Here is a 16,509-nt window from a genome sequence, read left to right on the forward strand (position 1 = left end):
TGTCATTTACTGGTAAATACTTAATTACTGTGGACATAAAATCACAATTTGTCGTAAATTGTATTTTTCCTAACTATACAAGGCTCTTGGTTACCAATCCGAGGTTCGATTCTCGGCTCGGCCAACGTGGATCCAGAGGAATTTATATCTGGTGATAGAAATTAATTTCTCGATATAATGTGGTTCGGATCCCACAATAAGCTGAAGGTCACGTTGCTAGGTAACCAATTGGTTCCTAGCTACGTAAAAAATATCTAATCCTTCGGGCCATCCCTAGGAGGGCTGTTAATCAGCTCAGTGGTCTGGTAAAACTAAGATATACTTCTTCCTAACTATACAAACCTGAGGTCCTTTAACATTAGGAATGTACAGTTGGACACAGGTTTCCCTGGTACACCGTCTTGCGAGACTTCGACAAATTACATGGTAACAGTGTTTATTGAGGGAGATAGGGGGGAGAACCCCTTCTCTGCTAACAAGAGTTCCACCAATAAGTTCTGGAGTTCGTTTGGTGGGCGGAGTTATTAGGTATGGTTGGAGAGCGAGACACACACACACATGGAGTAAAAAAAAAAATCTGAGCAGTTTATATCGTTGTAATGATGATTGTTGTCTCACTTGTAATATAAGTTTGTTTAATAAGGTTCCATTTAACTTTCGGCCAAGACGTTATCTTACAACCGTGTCTATTATTATATATCGGTCATATTCATTACACAATACTTTAAATTGATCAACATTTTAAAGTTATATTGGTATTGCCGAAAATCACGAACATCATAACAGGATATTTTAACCTTATCACGTAAGCCAAATTTACAGTATCGGTTGCAGTGCGTTTCCTAACAATAATATAATAGGAAGCTATAAAGAGAAGCGCAGCAGCACTTCATTGAACATACCCAAACACTCAGTGAATTTGTTGAGTCTCCGACACTTAGCTCCTCTCTCTCTCTCTTATACTAGCTAATTTTTATAATATAATATATATATTATTTTTTTTTTTTTTTTATATATAATAATATAAATATATTAATAATTTATATATATATAGATATATATCTCAGCTATACTTAATTTCGTGACAAGAAAAACCCCCGCGCTCAGTACGCAGTTCTGATATGTCATTGGTGTATTCAGGAGAGGATCAGTGACCCAATAAGATCGCCCTTCCTGACAATACCCATAAGCATAACCAAAGCCAAGAAATTTCTCATCTCTGATACTGTAATGTCATAAACTCTTGAGCTTGATATATTACCCCATTTCATAACTTGGAATTAACAATTGGATCTCTCTACAGTCGGTTCCATTATAGAATCATTAAAAATAGAATAAAAAACTTTATTCCCTATATACTATCATCAAAATCGAAGGTGTGCGGCAAAAAATTATCGCCACCAATCCTTTGCCACACAGGATTAGCTGGTTTGACGTTTCTGACAACCTCCTAGGCCACCCTTACATCCACTCCCCCGCGCAGTTCATACAAATGGAAGACGAGCAGTGCAAACGGCCAGCAAGACCTCTAATAAGGCACTAAGTAGTACAGAACCAATATCGATCGCCCTTCCTGACAATACCCATAAGCATAACCAAAGCCAAGAAATTTCTCATCTCTGATACTGTAATGTCATAAACTCTTGAGCTTGATATATTACCCCATTTCATAACTTGGAATTAACAATTGGATCTCTCTACAGTCGGTTCCATTATAGAATCATTAAAAATAGAATAAAAAACTTTATTCCCTATATACTATCATCAAAATCGAAGGTGTGCGGCAAAAAATTATCGCCACCAATCCTTTGCCACACAGGATTAGCTGGTTTGACGTTTCTGACAACCTCCTAGGCCACCCTTACATCCACTCCCCCGCGCAGTTCATACAAATGGAAGACGAGCAGTGCAAACGGCCAGCAAGACCTCTAATAAGGCACTAAGTAGTACAGAACCAATATCGATACAATAAGCTATGAAGGTGCACAAAATTAAAAACTTAAGAACGTCACATGACGTAAACAACATGTGTGGGACGAAAGAACATCACATGATGTAAACAACATGTGTGGGACGACTTCTGCAACACGTCATATGACGTAAACGTGTGGGACAACTTCTGCAACACTTCATATGACGTGGTTGACCTTTTAAGGGTTAACTGTTGTTTTTTTCTAAAATTATGCATGCACTGATATATTATAGACTATATATTTCGTTGACCTCAGGTGATAGGTGAAGTCATTTGGGCTTTCCTTATAGTGGCTGACATAAAGAGAATATCATCTACTGAACTGACAGTTACCTTTTAAAATGTCACACAGAGCATATGACCCCTATGCTCAGAAACGACAACGACGGCCAAATAATATGCCACATTTTTACTCTTGTTCATATAACTTAGGTTTTAACCAAAGATACATTGAAAATATCGGTAGGATATAAAACATTACATTTCAAATAATGGAAACTATTTTAATAGACTCCAAGAAGCTAATAAGCGAAAATAAGCGGCAAAGTATCATAACTGTATCGGCCACACCACAGTGAACAAAGTATACAAGTAAAGTAAAGCAATTTGCCAATACCGTTACCGACCTCACTGTATGAAAAGTGCTCGGCGAGTCATTCAGTTCTATAATTCAGTGCTGTTAACAAGAAACGGTGATTAGGAAGACATCAAAAACATGTGGGGCCTGAGTAAGTAGGAAAGTTTACTGCAATACTTTCAATATTGTACAGACGCATTATGCCATGTTTTTTTTACAGATACTTCGAATATTATATCAAGAATATCATGGTTTATAATAAAACTTGTTGTGAATCATGTTTATTAAAACATATAATCAAATAACTAGTGAGAACCAAATGAGAACATTTCATGTCCTATTACAAAAAATATAACATTTATATTATACAATCTAATACCTTGACCATCCACCCACCTCTCAGTCACTTCCCTCAATCTGTTGGGCATTGAATGAACATGGTTGAAAATTTGCTAGGGTTTCTGTCTACAAATTTCCCACTGAGAGTTGATGTGAGCCATGAGTTGCTGTGTTGTTCTCTCATGTTCCATTTTCCATGTGTTCACCATCTGGGCCCACACGTGTACAATCACATTCATATCTGCTCCTTTGCTCGGCCATTCAAGAAGAAGCAGGTTATCCTGTCTGGCAAACCACTATTCAACAACGTGATCAGTGTGAACAGGATGGGCCCTGGTGGGAAGGGAAAATTCGTTTCTCGTAACGAAGGCAAGAAGGAGGTTTGCAGCAGCTCAACATACTTAGCTGCTGTAAATCATCCCTCGATACGGAACACATTGCCCATACCATGCAGACACACCCAGCCCCATACGTTGCAGGTGACATGGCCAGATCGAACCACCTCAACGATGTTACGGGGTTCATATCTGAATGAGAGAAAAAAATGGGGGTGTATATAATTTATATATATATATATATATATATATATATATATATATATATATATATACCTTTGGAGAATTAAAATTCTCAGTGATGAACAACAGTGAAAGAATTCTATTGAGTAATTATTTATTTAATATATTTGTGGAAAAAGAGCAAATGATGCCACTGTCCCTTACCTAATATTTATCTCAGAAATAGCACTCTTATTTATGTCTACTCCCTTTATATATTTTGACAGTCCACTTCCGTGGAACAAAATCTGAAGATTAATAATTAGTATAAAGAAGAATGCAATTGATAATTGATGCAAGTAATGATTTTGCTTATCATACCGAGTTCTATTTGTTCGCCAACAATGCAGCTTCCCATGTGATGTGGACGAGAAGCACTTCTCGTCAGTAAAGATGACCCTGCCCCAAAATTCCAAACCCTTATCAGCATGATGTTGGGCAAAATCAAGCCTTCCCGCATTATGTCACTCCATCAAAAGCTCCTTCGTCGCTGGAGTTCTGTGATGAATCCCAGCAGCGTGGAGTCTGCGTCGTACTGTCATCGATGACACTCCTAATCCAAGGTCTTCATGAATGGCCTCGGCGTTGGTTAAGGGTTGCTCTCAAGCCGCCCGATAATGGCGTCATCCACAGCTGGGGTGGTTTTCCGTGGACCCCCTGGCCTAACTAAGAGAACATATCATCTTAAATGTTTAACTTATAATTTATATAACATCGCAATCAATTCTAGATTCTTCGAATTTTGTACTCGATGGATTGATCATAATTTAGTAAACATGGCTGTATATTTTTGGTTTCAAAAGCATATCAAATAGAACGAGATTACATATATCCATAATATTCTCAATTCGGTTGGTGGTTATTAAAACTGTAAATCATTCCTGAGCCATCACTGAAATGACATTTAATAAATAAACTATAGCTATCAAAAGACACACAATGACTGTGACGGGGTGGGCACAAATAAAATGCTCTTATAGGCTTAATTTTACCAAGACAACTCAATCGACTATCTAACCTTGTTCATGGTTGAGGTCGGCAAGGGCCAACCACCCACCGGTGTGGAATTATGGAGGTGCACCTGAAATATTACTGAGGTGTTCGAATGGCTGTGGATATCTGTAGTCTAACCAAAATTATAATAGCGAGACGAAATACCTTTAAGAAAGAAACTTTCATATTAAATAAGCAAGATTAAATAACCATGAACAATGTAACATATCCACCAATCATTCAGCATAAACAACTTACGCAAGTCGTTCAAGTTCCCACTCAGTGTTGCCAAGTGTAGGGACATGTCCCTCCGCGTAGGGAAATTAGGACAAATATTTGAAGCGTAAGGACGTAGGGACGCCCAAATAAATTATGGCAAAAACATAGGGACATTGGCCAAGTTTTCCAACTTTATAATATAATATAATAATGGCCTTTTTAAAAGATGTCTTGTGGCCTATACTGTGACGGTAACGTAGCCATAGTGCCAGAGACGTCTTTCACTCTTTAATAGAAATTATTACACAGAAAAAAAATCAAACAGGATTACCAATTTCCGCTCATGAATACATAAACGATCTATTCCTGAACGTTTCTTTTACAAGGAAAGCTTGTTCTCTGTGTACTGAGTAGTTTGATACGCTTATATTGCATACGTAAAAGGCAATATCGCATTATTACTTGTATGGAACGAGATATAGTTAAAGATGACGTGGGAAGTTTCATCTGCGGTTATAATGGAAATGTGTGATTATTCGTACAGTGATTTGTGCCGAAGATTTTGTGCGTGTCGTTGGCTTAATACTCGGCCTGTTCTAATTTTAGCAAATTTGCTTAAGATTTTATGTTAAATAACAATGACTGAAGCTGGGCCAAGTAACCGTAAAAAAAGAAGGCAGAAAAGAGGCGAACTTTCGAAAAGTGAAAAATCTTCTATAAGAAAACAGGATTTAGAAAAGAGTAGAAAATTGACATCTAGTCATTGTATACACACACACACACACACACACACACACACATATATATATATATATAATATATATTACTATATATATATATATATATTCATACCAAGTTTCTAGTATTTCAGAATGAGAAAGTATACATATATTTATTTTGCATCATGTTTAAATAGCATTTCAAATTTGGAAATTCCCTTTTTTTTTCTTTTCTGTGAATTTATTTATGTAGCACAAGTGAAAATAAGATAATACCATTTTTTTCAGTATGAGATATATATTTGTGGACATCACTTTTTCCTTTATTTCTACTAATATTCATAAGTAAAACAACGTGCAAACTAATATCTTTGTTCGATTATGCCGAAGAAAAACGTAGGGACATTTCTCTGAAAACCTCTAGAAACATAGGGACATTTCACATTCTGCATAAGGATAAACTGGCTCTAGATGACCTATTGACTTGGCAACACTGTTCCCACTCTCCTCCCACCTTCTTATCCACAACTGTACCGTGGTGGGGGACACACCAACATCACCTGCAATGGCTCGTATCGAGAAGCCATTGTCGTGTAAAGTGACAGTTCGTCCTTGCAGCGCCAGATTTGTGTCCCTTCGATTCAGTGTGAGTGGTTATGAAGTCTGACCCATTTAAAAATCCTGCTGACGACCTCACCTCCGTTGGGATTCAGACTCTGTTTCGAGTCGAGTAAAACAGTACCATGCTTCATATATCATTATATTGTTCCTTGATTGTAGGATTAGCCAATAGAGATCATAATCACCATGGTATGAAATAAAGATACTACTGTTAAATATAATATGCTCACATAATTATTGTTCCTGTTAATAATTACATTGAGAACTGAATACTCGTTGAGCACTGCTTCGTAAAATGAGCGGTCGGTAAAAGTGTTCGCGTTCTGCGAATTCTCTAACCTATTTCTCTGTAACTAAGATTCGTCTCAGTACGAGATTTTGCTATAGTGTACTACACCAGTACCGTAATTTATAAGAGTATCATGAATCACAAATTATAAAGAATAGTAGACACTTGCCCTGTACGAAGAGGCAAAAGGCTCGATTAGCCAGAAATGGATATGAACACAACAGTATAAAAAAAAACTTCGACTACCCTCTCCCCCCACCCCCTTCCTCTTGCTTCCCCTCACCTCTCCCCCCGCTCTCTCTCTTACTCTCTCTGAATGTTTACTTCAGTTTAAGTATATTTTGTACGATTATTTATCTATCCATCTATCTAATCTAATAATAATAATAATTACAATGTTGTTTATATCTAACGATTCACTCGGTGTTACCTGCCAGCAAGGTTGGCATTACGGTATGATACGGCACGGTTGACGTTTAGCCTGTGTACGGTACGGAATTACGCAACAACAATTTTACCAAACTACGGTACGGTATAGTTTAGGTACGGAAAAAATGTGCAAATTCTGTACCGTACTACCTTACCTTAGGCATGGATATATTTTACTTTTGGTCTACATTGAAAACAAGGGAACAATATTAATCAATTATTAATAATAACAGTAATATAGCATTTTTTTTAATTTTTTTTTACTATTATTCTTAGCATCAGCAGCAGCAGTAGTAGCTATTACTATTTTTATCTTAAGGTCAAATTTTTTTCTCTTTCTTTAGTGAATATTGACTTGGGTTAGGAGTCAATGATTATAATTATTAGAGTGAGAGATATCTGCATGTATGATGGAGTAGTAGAACGATAGACACTGTGACTGATGGTAAAGCTACTGTTATACTTGTGTTTGGTTACCTGCTTCGCAATCTTCATTTGGACTCAGGGCATCAGCCCTGAGTCCTGGAGTCCTGAGTCCTGCTTGTATTACGAAGGTGAAGAAGAGATGGCCACCTAGGAACATAACTGCTCGTCATGGTAGCAGAAATCGTTTGTCACGCAACTTTTCATTTTTTTTTTTTTTTTTTTTTTGTTTTTTAGTAAAGAGAGCCGCCAATTGCCTACAGATTGGTTTGAATAGGTAACTGGTTATATTTGTTCTATGTGTTATAAATAAAAATTGAGCATTTTTACCGGACATTCATTTGAGTTGACCCCAAAAACCTTGATTATACCGAAAAATGTTATAGCAAAATCTCGTACTGATACCAGTCTTCATTACAGTGTTATTGACCAAAAACGTGACTGCACTGTCTGTGAAACCCACAGTAGAGAGCTTTACAATTACAAATAAACATTACCTTTTATTCAAGCTTGGAGTAATTGTCATTTATCTGAAATGTTTTGAATTACACGTTTTGAAGTTAACTGTAATTGCGGTTGTTTTTTTATTTATACTTAATGGTAATTGTAATTGTAACTGAAAAGTTCAAAATAATAAAGTACTTTATTGAAATTGTTATCCTAGAGAGATGTTTCGAGTCGCTACCCATTTATTTATTATATTATTAAGGGAGAATCTTAATAAGCCAGCTACCAATTCTTAAAAAAAATTTTTATTCCATTTATTTCCTTTTTTTTGTGCAAAAAGTTTTGTGAAATTTTTTTCCAATGTTTGAGTTTTGTATTTCAGTATTATTGAAGTTGTAATTGTAATTCGATAACAGGTCAGGTAATTATGATTCTAATTGTAATAGACATAAAGCAAACGTAATTAGCCCTAACCAGCTTATATTACATAAGATATGCGACAGTAGCTACTTCATACGAAATGGATGAACATAAAAATAGTGGGAACAAATATAAGAAAAAAAAAATTGTGTATGCATGGGAGAAAACTGATTAGAAATTCAGTGATTTTTCCACTGCACTTCGGCTTCTCTTGGGGCACCTGTGAATTGTTCAATCTTTAATAAATAGACTTTATCTTTCTCGGGATCTATGGGGTTCTGCACCCTTATTTGGCCAGTCAACCAATTCAAATCCTCTCAACCTTGAAACCATTCCTGGACTATTCTGGCCGTATGGATGGGGCAGCCGTCATGAATGAAAATGACAGGACTAGGTGGAAAGGGATAATTCCGCTGGTGAAGTGAAGGGAGGAAGAAATCCTGAAGAAATTTTACCGTATTTTTCACTGGTGAAACCCTCCAGGTCCTTGGTGATATCACATATACCATGTAAGGAAATCCAAGCCCACACATTACGGTTACACAAACCACTCCTGGCCAATTCTTAAATGTTTCCTCGGTGGTATCTCAAGGAAAACAATCTGAATTTTTGACAATTTACGCGTTGCTTTCCGTAACAGGGAAAATAATGATAAATCTTTGGGGAAATGTAATGCTAAGTAACAACCCCTGCATTAAGATAATGTTTATTCATCTATGAGGATTAATACCTATTACAAGTTTGCCTCCTCCAACCTTTTATACACCAAAACAGCTTGAAAGCTGATTAGTGGAATTCACGTTAAGAGAGGAACAGCACCACCTTAGTAAACAGTGTTTCAAACAGACAATTAACAATTTATCATCATGAATACATACAGAATTTTAAACGTTATCAATGACAATAATGACCTGAGATGTTCCAATGCCAGTAACAGCCAATCAATCAATCAGTCCCAGTAATCGTGTGATTTAATATATCACTTTGTTCGGTAATAACGGTATCACTGCTACAGCACCCCTATTACATGCTAACAAGTTTGTCACCCAATCATGGCTAGTTGAGGTGTAATAAATTTTGATAGGTTACCTGTCCTCTGCTAGTAGTATTCGTTATAGTCTCCAAATGAACAGCAACGTTCAGTTACTCCGGCGCAGATCGTCGCTCTACGAGAAAGTGGGTTTTCAATACGTGCTGTTGCACAGCGTCTTGACGTCTCCCTTTCAACAGTAAATAAATGGAAAAGGAGGCACGCTTAGACTGGGAAATTGACCGACTTTGGACAGCATTTATTTATTAATTTTTTAAACTATAAACCTTATAAACCCGTGAAATTATGAAAACCTAATTACAGTTGCCTTGGTCCTGTTGAACTCTATAGTGATTCTTTCTCTTTACTTCGCAGGATACCAAATAGCGTTTCCATATGTAAACCGGGCTATAATTAATCTTGATTATCTAGGAATCTGGCATGTTAATTACGTATTTCAGTTCTGAAGACCCGCCCACCAACGAATGATCACCCGTTAGGATGATAACGACATTCGACGAGCAGCATAAGAAGATTCCTTTTACCAATACTATTGCTATTGTGAACGTTCTGGCATTAAATGTTTCGGCTATGACGGTGCGAAGACGTCTGCATGAGGCAGGAATACCTCATAGAATTCCTGCCAAGAAGGAATTTCTCGCCGATCGGCATTGTGCAGATAGGCTTGCCTTTGTTCAACAGTTTGTGGGGGAGGATATGGAATTTTGGTCTCGAGTCGTATGCATTGACGAAAGGTCTTTTACTAGCAGAAGTCACGGCAGAATACATAACTGAAGGTGAGTTTCTATAATCATTAATAACAGTCAGACTATAATAATTATAAGCAAGGGGGTAATATTATAATCAAAAGATAATGATTTTGTCAATAACCATGTATTTCCGCTAATTGATTATATTGCCACGAGAAGTGTGAAAATAAAAATTCTTCATTGAAAACCCCACATTAGTTACTAATAGGGGCAGCTTCAGCATTAACCAAATGCATTATTAATGTTATGAATAATCACGTAGGCAAACTTATAATATAGAATACAGCCGGTTTACTGAATTAAAGAATATCATATCATAACGGACTGTTGCAGATCAAAGTTAATGATATTATAAGTATTAATCCTTGCAGATGAACAAACATTCTTAACTTATTGCAAGGGTTGTTACTTAGCATTTTATTTCCCCAAACGATATGGCATTATTTTCCCTATTACGAAAAGCAAAGCGTAAATTGTTAAAAATGAGATTTTTTCCCTTCAGATACTACAGAAGAAATTTACGAGGTGGCCAGGAATGGGCATGTCACAGTAAACGTGTGGAGCTGGATGATCATACATTATTTGGATGATATCACCAGGATTGAGTGGAGGTTCACTGGTGAAAAATACATTGAAATTCTTCAGGATTTCTAACTTGTTTCACTTCAACAACGGAATTATTCCTCCCAACCTGCTCCTGTCATTTTCATTCACGACCGCTGCCCCATCCATACGGCCAGAATAGTCCAGGAATGGTTTCATGGTCGAGAGGATCTGCAGTTGCTTACTGGCCAAGTAAGGATACAGACATGAACCTCACTGAGAATATTTAGGCTAATTTGGTAAAATGTTGGGAGCCTGAGAGGGAGAGGAGACCAGATCAACTTATGAACCTCTGGGAACACAATGGAAACTCTTCCACAACCGACCACAGATCGTCAGAAACCATGAATCTTCTAGGTGATCTAGAAGGAAGGTTGCTGGACTTCTCACTAATATTAAGATAAATGTAAAAATTGAGTGTGTATATTTGGATTACACCATGGCTTCCGCTGAACTTCCATGCCCTATGATGTAAAAAAAAAAATCGTAAACAGACCTATGCATATCGTTTAGCTCCAGGTCATGATTATTATAATTTATTTATTAGAAAGATGAATTTGATATTTTAAAGGAGTTCAAAATCTAAAGGGAATTTTGCTATCCTGATATATTTTTTTTTAATTATCTAAAATGAGAACCCTAGGACAATATCATCAAACTACATTTCTCCAAATAGCTCTTTCCACAATGGACAGGTAAATGACTGAAGGGGCTGTTAAACAATAGAGACGTCTGTCTCTTATCCTCACACGAATGATGATAAGAGCGAAAGGAATTTCTGTCCGTATGACATTAAAACATGTATCATAATTAATATATTAGAATATATAAGCAAAGTAGATATGTTTATCCATATCATGTAATAATTATTGGAATGAACGGTGTGTAGGGAATAACCTCTACAGTATATTCAAGAGGGAATACAAAACCCAACCATGAATACATGAAACCTCTGAATATCAACATTTGTTTATCATTGGCAAACGAATTAAGTTTACCATATGGGAATGGTTAAAAGTTTGCACCAAGTTTGGGAGTCCTTCTTCACTTTCCATTACACGTTGTGGAATTTTCTTTGTCCCTAGTAGTTTCATTTTGATTCCTCAGTAACGTCTAGTCTCTCTCTCTCTCCTTTTCATTCTATATGTATTTACAAGAGAGAGTGAGTTTAACCCAATCCTTCTTCTTGTAAATAATGTTGTATTCAGAAAATCTACAGTACTACAATAATATTAGGATAAACACTAAAAACATGCAGGCATTAAAGATAAACAAGAAAATATTTTAAGTGGAGCTTTTTGTTAGCCATACACTCTATCCACGAGCATATCTAGTACTTCGTCCACTCATCGGGGTCGCAACAGGCCCACCTTACCCCTAGCCCCCCACCCATTTCAGTTGCAGCAAAGCCAGGCTGAGGACATCGGTACAGCAAAAGCAAGAAGCTCGTCAGTTTGAATTACATTTTAGAATTTCAAAACCCGTAGACGGCTTCACAACAAGAACTCAATTCCCGCCACCACTCCCTCCACCCCCCCAAAATAATATATATGCATATATTAGTTTAGTCAAGATTAGAGGGTGTTAATAACATATCAAAACTGCATACTTAGCGCAGTGGTATTTCTAGATGACATGTCACTTTAAAGTAGCTAATATGAGAGAGAGAGAGAGAGAGAGAGAGAGAGAGAGAGAGAGAGAGAGAGAGAGGGGAGCTAATGTGTCGGAAACTTTCAACACGTTCACTGAGTGTTTGGGTATGTTCAATGAAGTGATGCTGCGCTTCTCTTTATAGCTTCCTATTATATTGTTGGTAGGGAACGCACTGCAACCAATACTGTAAACTTGGCTTACATGATAAGGTTAAAATATCCTGTTATGATGTTCGTGATTCTCTCCAATACCAATATAACTCTAAAATTTTGATCAATTTTAAGTATTGCGTAATGAATATGACCGATATATAATAACAGACACAGTGGTAAGATAACGACTTAGACGAAAGTTAAATGGAATCTTAATAAACAAACTTATATTAAAAGTGAGACAGTAATCTTACTTACAGCGATATAACCTGCTCAGATTTCTTTTTTTTTTTTTCTTTTACTCCATGTGTGTGTGTGTGTTTCTCCTATCATACCTAGTGACTCCTCCCACTGAAAGAATTCCAAAGCTTATTGGTGGAGCTCTTGCTAAGAGAGGAAGTCTCCTCCCCCCATCCCCCTCAGTAAACACTGTTACCATATAATTTTTCGAATTCCCTCAAGGTGTACCAGGGAAACCTGTGTCCAACTGTACTTACGGCGTAGCTGGAATTATGGCTGTTGAATCTTGAACAAGGTGGTTAGGCAGGCTCCCCCAACGTTGAAATAACTTGGTCGTCCACTCCTGAAGATGGCTTGACCAAAATTCAACCAACTCTCGAGCAACTTTTCTTCTGATCCTTCATCGGTCCCTTTTTCTCTTATCTCTCTCGGATGATCTCTGCTGCTGCTGATCATCTGATCTGTGGCTCTTACAGAGAATATCTCTGTGTGACTAACTGATGAGCTCTCCTTCTCCTACTTCGTCCGTCGTATTTACTATACGGCATCCTGGGGGCGGGGCCTACGGCGAGCATCACAGACTCCCGACATTACCAGAACTTCTTACATGAATCTAGACGAGGTATTGCATCAGAAATCGCTGCGTTTCTCACGTCACGTCAGCACCTGTCGAGTTCCACAACACTCCTGCCGATTCTAGAACCATCATGAGAACAGGCACCTCCAACACAATGCGCTAATGCCTCCTTGCTGCCAAACTTCTCGAAAATGCGTTTTCCTTTCCTTTATCTTCCGTTGCTATGAAGCCATTAACATCACAAGTGCCCTGCTGCCTCTGACAGCTTGATTGGAGTATAGGAACTGCATGATCAAGAGTCAGATTTCTGGGCCTTTTTCGAAATGAGTGAGGGATCGTGACTCATCCGAAAAAGGGCTGAGAAGAATATTTGGTGTCGGAGACATTAATGCAAAGTTGAGGGAAGGGTTTGCATTATTGTCACTCACCTTCCTCCCCTTGTTAGAGGAAGGAGCGGGATTGCTTCTATGATTCTGATAAGAAACATAAAAAGGATGCTCTATGTGTAAGCTTACCGCATCAATCGTCCGACCAGCCAGTGTAAGTTCGATTCCTATCCTCAACCCGAAGGATGAGGAATGGAGAGACAAGGCGTGGAAAGGGGAGAGCCAGTCACTCTCGCATCCTTCTTACCTCTACAACTGTACACCATGGACGAGATGCAACTTGTTTTCTTGAAGGAGCTGGGTAAGCAAACACATCTAGCAAGCATCTACCACTGGTCCAGGGAAATGAGGCTCGAAGGACCTGTAGGCAGTGCCGAAGGGAAAGAAATATATGGTCGCAATAACCTATCCATCTTCCTGTCCGACATATTCTTCGGAGTGATGTCCAGTACCCGTCCACTGGTCTATCCATCAGCAGTGAAGTCTCTCGCGGTCTCGTATCCCACTGCAGAGAAGTCTCTCGCGGTCTTGTATCCCATTACAGTGAAGTCTCTCACGGTCTCATATCCCACTGCAGCGAAGTCTCTCACGGTCTCGTCGTCTCCGCAATGGATAAAGACACTGACACTCCATGGTGGGTGTCGATACTTATGGGTACAGGAACATGCTATTAGGACAAAGTAATGACTGATCTGGATCAACTGATACAAAGTCCACAGCGTAGCTTGCGACGGTCTTGGACGCTTTGACAGCTGCCGACTGACTGCATTCAGTTGTGTGAGGCGAGCAGTCATGCATCCGAGGCATAGTCACGTGACACTCGCCTTTTGAAGGGTTATGCCGAGAGACCATACAAATTGTCTATCTTGTTGCCACCAATGCTGGAAGGCGACATGATGATTCTCTCAAGACATGTGCCCAACAGACGAAAGTCAATTGCCTTCTAGAGACCAAGGTCCCTGATGGCAAGACAGAAGTTCTCATAATAGTTGAATCTCAACTAAGTAGAAACAATACTATGTGCAGACCTACATCTTCACAGCTGAATCAAGAGAAGTTAACTCTCAAGATTCTGAACGTAGAAAAGTCCCGCCGATGACACCAACCTGTGAAGACGGCTTAATCCCAGTTGTTTTACAGAGGACTGAAAACGCTAAACCGCCACTTCATTGCTGTTCGGTGAGAAGTCGGAGTTGCAGTGAAAGCGGAGCGCTTTTCAGTAATGAAAACACAAGGATTATCTGGGATTCTCATCTTGCCCATTCTGGGCCGTGGTTTCACCCAAGTGTTTGCAGATTGTAGAAGACCAGAAGACTTGGAGAGTGCTAGAAATTCCGAAAGAATTCTAAGCGCTCGGCAAAACAACCCCCCCCCAATTCGTCAGTCGATCATCGGATGATAGGGCAAGATCCTTCCTCAACGGCGGGGCTTACGTCCGGTAGGACCCGAAGGTCCCTTCAGGAATGCAGTCCCCGATGTGGAATCCTACGGAGAACGCTCTGCAGCCATAGGGAGAAAGGGAATGGGGGAAGAAGATTGGACACTCGCTCGCCTTCCCCGCGGAACTAGCAGTCGGTGAAGCGAGTACGGGCAGCCCGGTGATGGCCGCTCAGAGTCTAGGAAAATGTTATCGTCAGGAGAAAGCGTTTTCCCGAGGAGGATTACGAACTCGTACTGTAGGCTAAACGTCTGCGGCCACTGTGACTGTCGTCTGGGTGGGGCTGAGCGAGCATCTGACAGGAGAGAGCCGATACCATCCTCCGACGCGTCCCAGTCCTCATTGAGGTCGAAACCTCTCAAGAGGACCAAAAGGGGAGCCCACCACGGTCTCTGCGAGCGTGGTCCAGCGCGACCGTCTCGTGAACAGCGGTGATGGTCACTCCGAGAGTCTAGGAAGCGTCATCGTCCTTGCCAGCCCCCCACGATCTCCTCCAACCACTTGAGCGAGGATCTGTTGTTCCCAAGACCGAACCAGGCTCGTGGCCGGACCGTAAGAAGTGCATTCATCACGGTCACTCCTGTTCGCCTCGTTCCTCCCGGTGTAGCCTGAGGAGGTTTAAGGGACAGGTGAGGGAGACCTGACGCTCCTACCCGGCCTACTAGCAGGACCAGTAGGCTGGGAGGACTGCAGGCGATCACCAACCCACGGTGGCGATCGGGCTGCAGGTCTGGATCAGCAGTCTTCTTGTGGAGAAGCGCTGGACCAAGGAATGGAGCGTTGGTCTCTTGCGTCAGGGGAGCTGCTACGAGCGCTCCTCCCCTGCCTACCAACAGAACCAGTAGGCTGGGAGGACTGTAAGCAATCACCAACCCACGTTGACGATCGAGCTGCAGGTCTGGACCAGCGGTCTTCTTTCAGAGAAGTGCTGGACCAATGATGGAGCGTCGGTCTCTTGCGTCAGGAGAGCTGCTAAGAGTGTGCCTCCCCTGCCTACCAGCAGAACCAGTAGGCTGGGAGGACTGCAGGCGATCACCAACCACGGTGGCGGTCGAGCTGCAGGTCTGGACCAGTGGTCTCCTTCCAGAGAAGCGCTGGACTGAGGATGGTAGCGTCAGTCTTGTGCGTCAGGGGAGCTGCTACCAGTCGTGCGAGCCATCCGGTCCCGGTGGGAGCGACGGTTGGGTGACTGGAAGTGTTCACTAACGCGGTGAGAGCGAGCACCGTCCTCTCGATGCGCCCAGGCGAGGCTGGACCAAGTCCAGGCGAGGCAGAACCAGGTCCAGGTGAGGCTGGACCAGTTCCAGGCGAGGTTGAACCAGGTCCAGGCAAGGCTGGCCCAGGCGAGGTTGAACCAGGTCCAGGCGAGGTTGGACCCAGTGGCCAGGGGGGGAGCCTCAGTATGTGAACGGTCTGGTGGGAATGTCATGTCAACCCTGGGAACCGGCAGATCGCCGCGAGAGCGATTGCTGGCCTGGCGGGAGTCACCTGAGCGACTGCTACCAGTCTTCCGCTCCGTGCCTGGGTCCTGACGGCGAGTAGGCTTGGCTGCCTGGACCCTGGCTGCATGGTCACCCACGGGCAACCATACACTCGGTAACTCTCGCGAATGAGCGGCCGAGACGGTCCCTGGTGCCGAGGCAGAACCTCTGGTG

This window comes from Macrobrachium nipponense, chromosome 48 (genome assembly GCF_015104395.2).
Source record: "Macrobrachium nipponense isolate FS-2020 chromosome 48, ASM1510439v2, whole genome shotgun sequence".
Classification (NCBI taxonomy): domain Eukaryota; kingdom Metazoa; phylum Arthropoda; class Malacostraca; order Decapoda; family Palaemonidae; genus Macrobrachium; species Macrobrachium nipponense.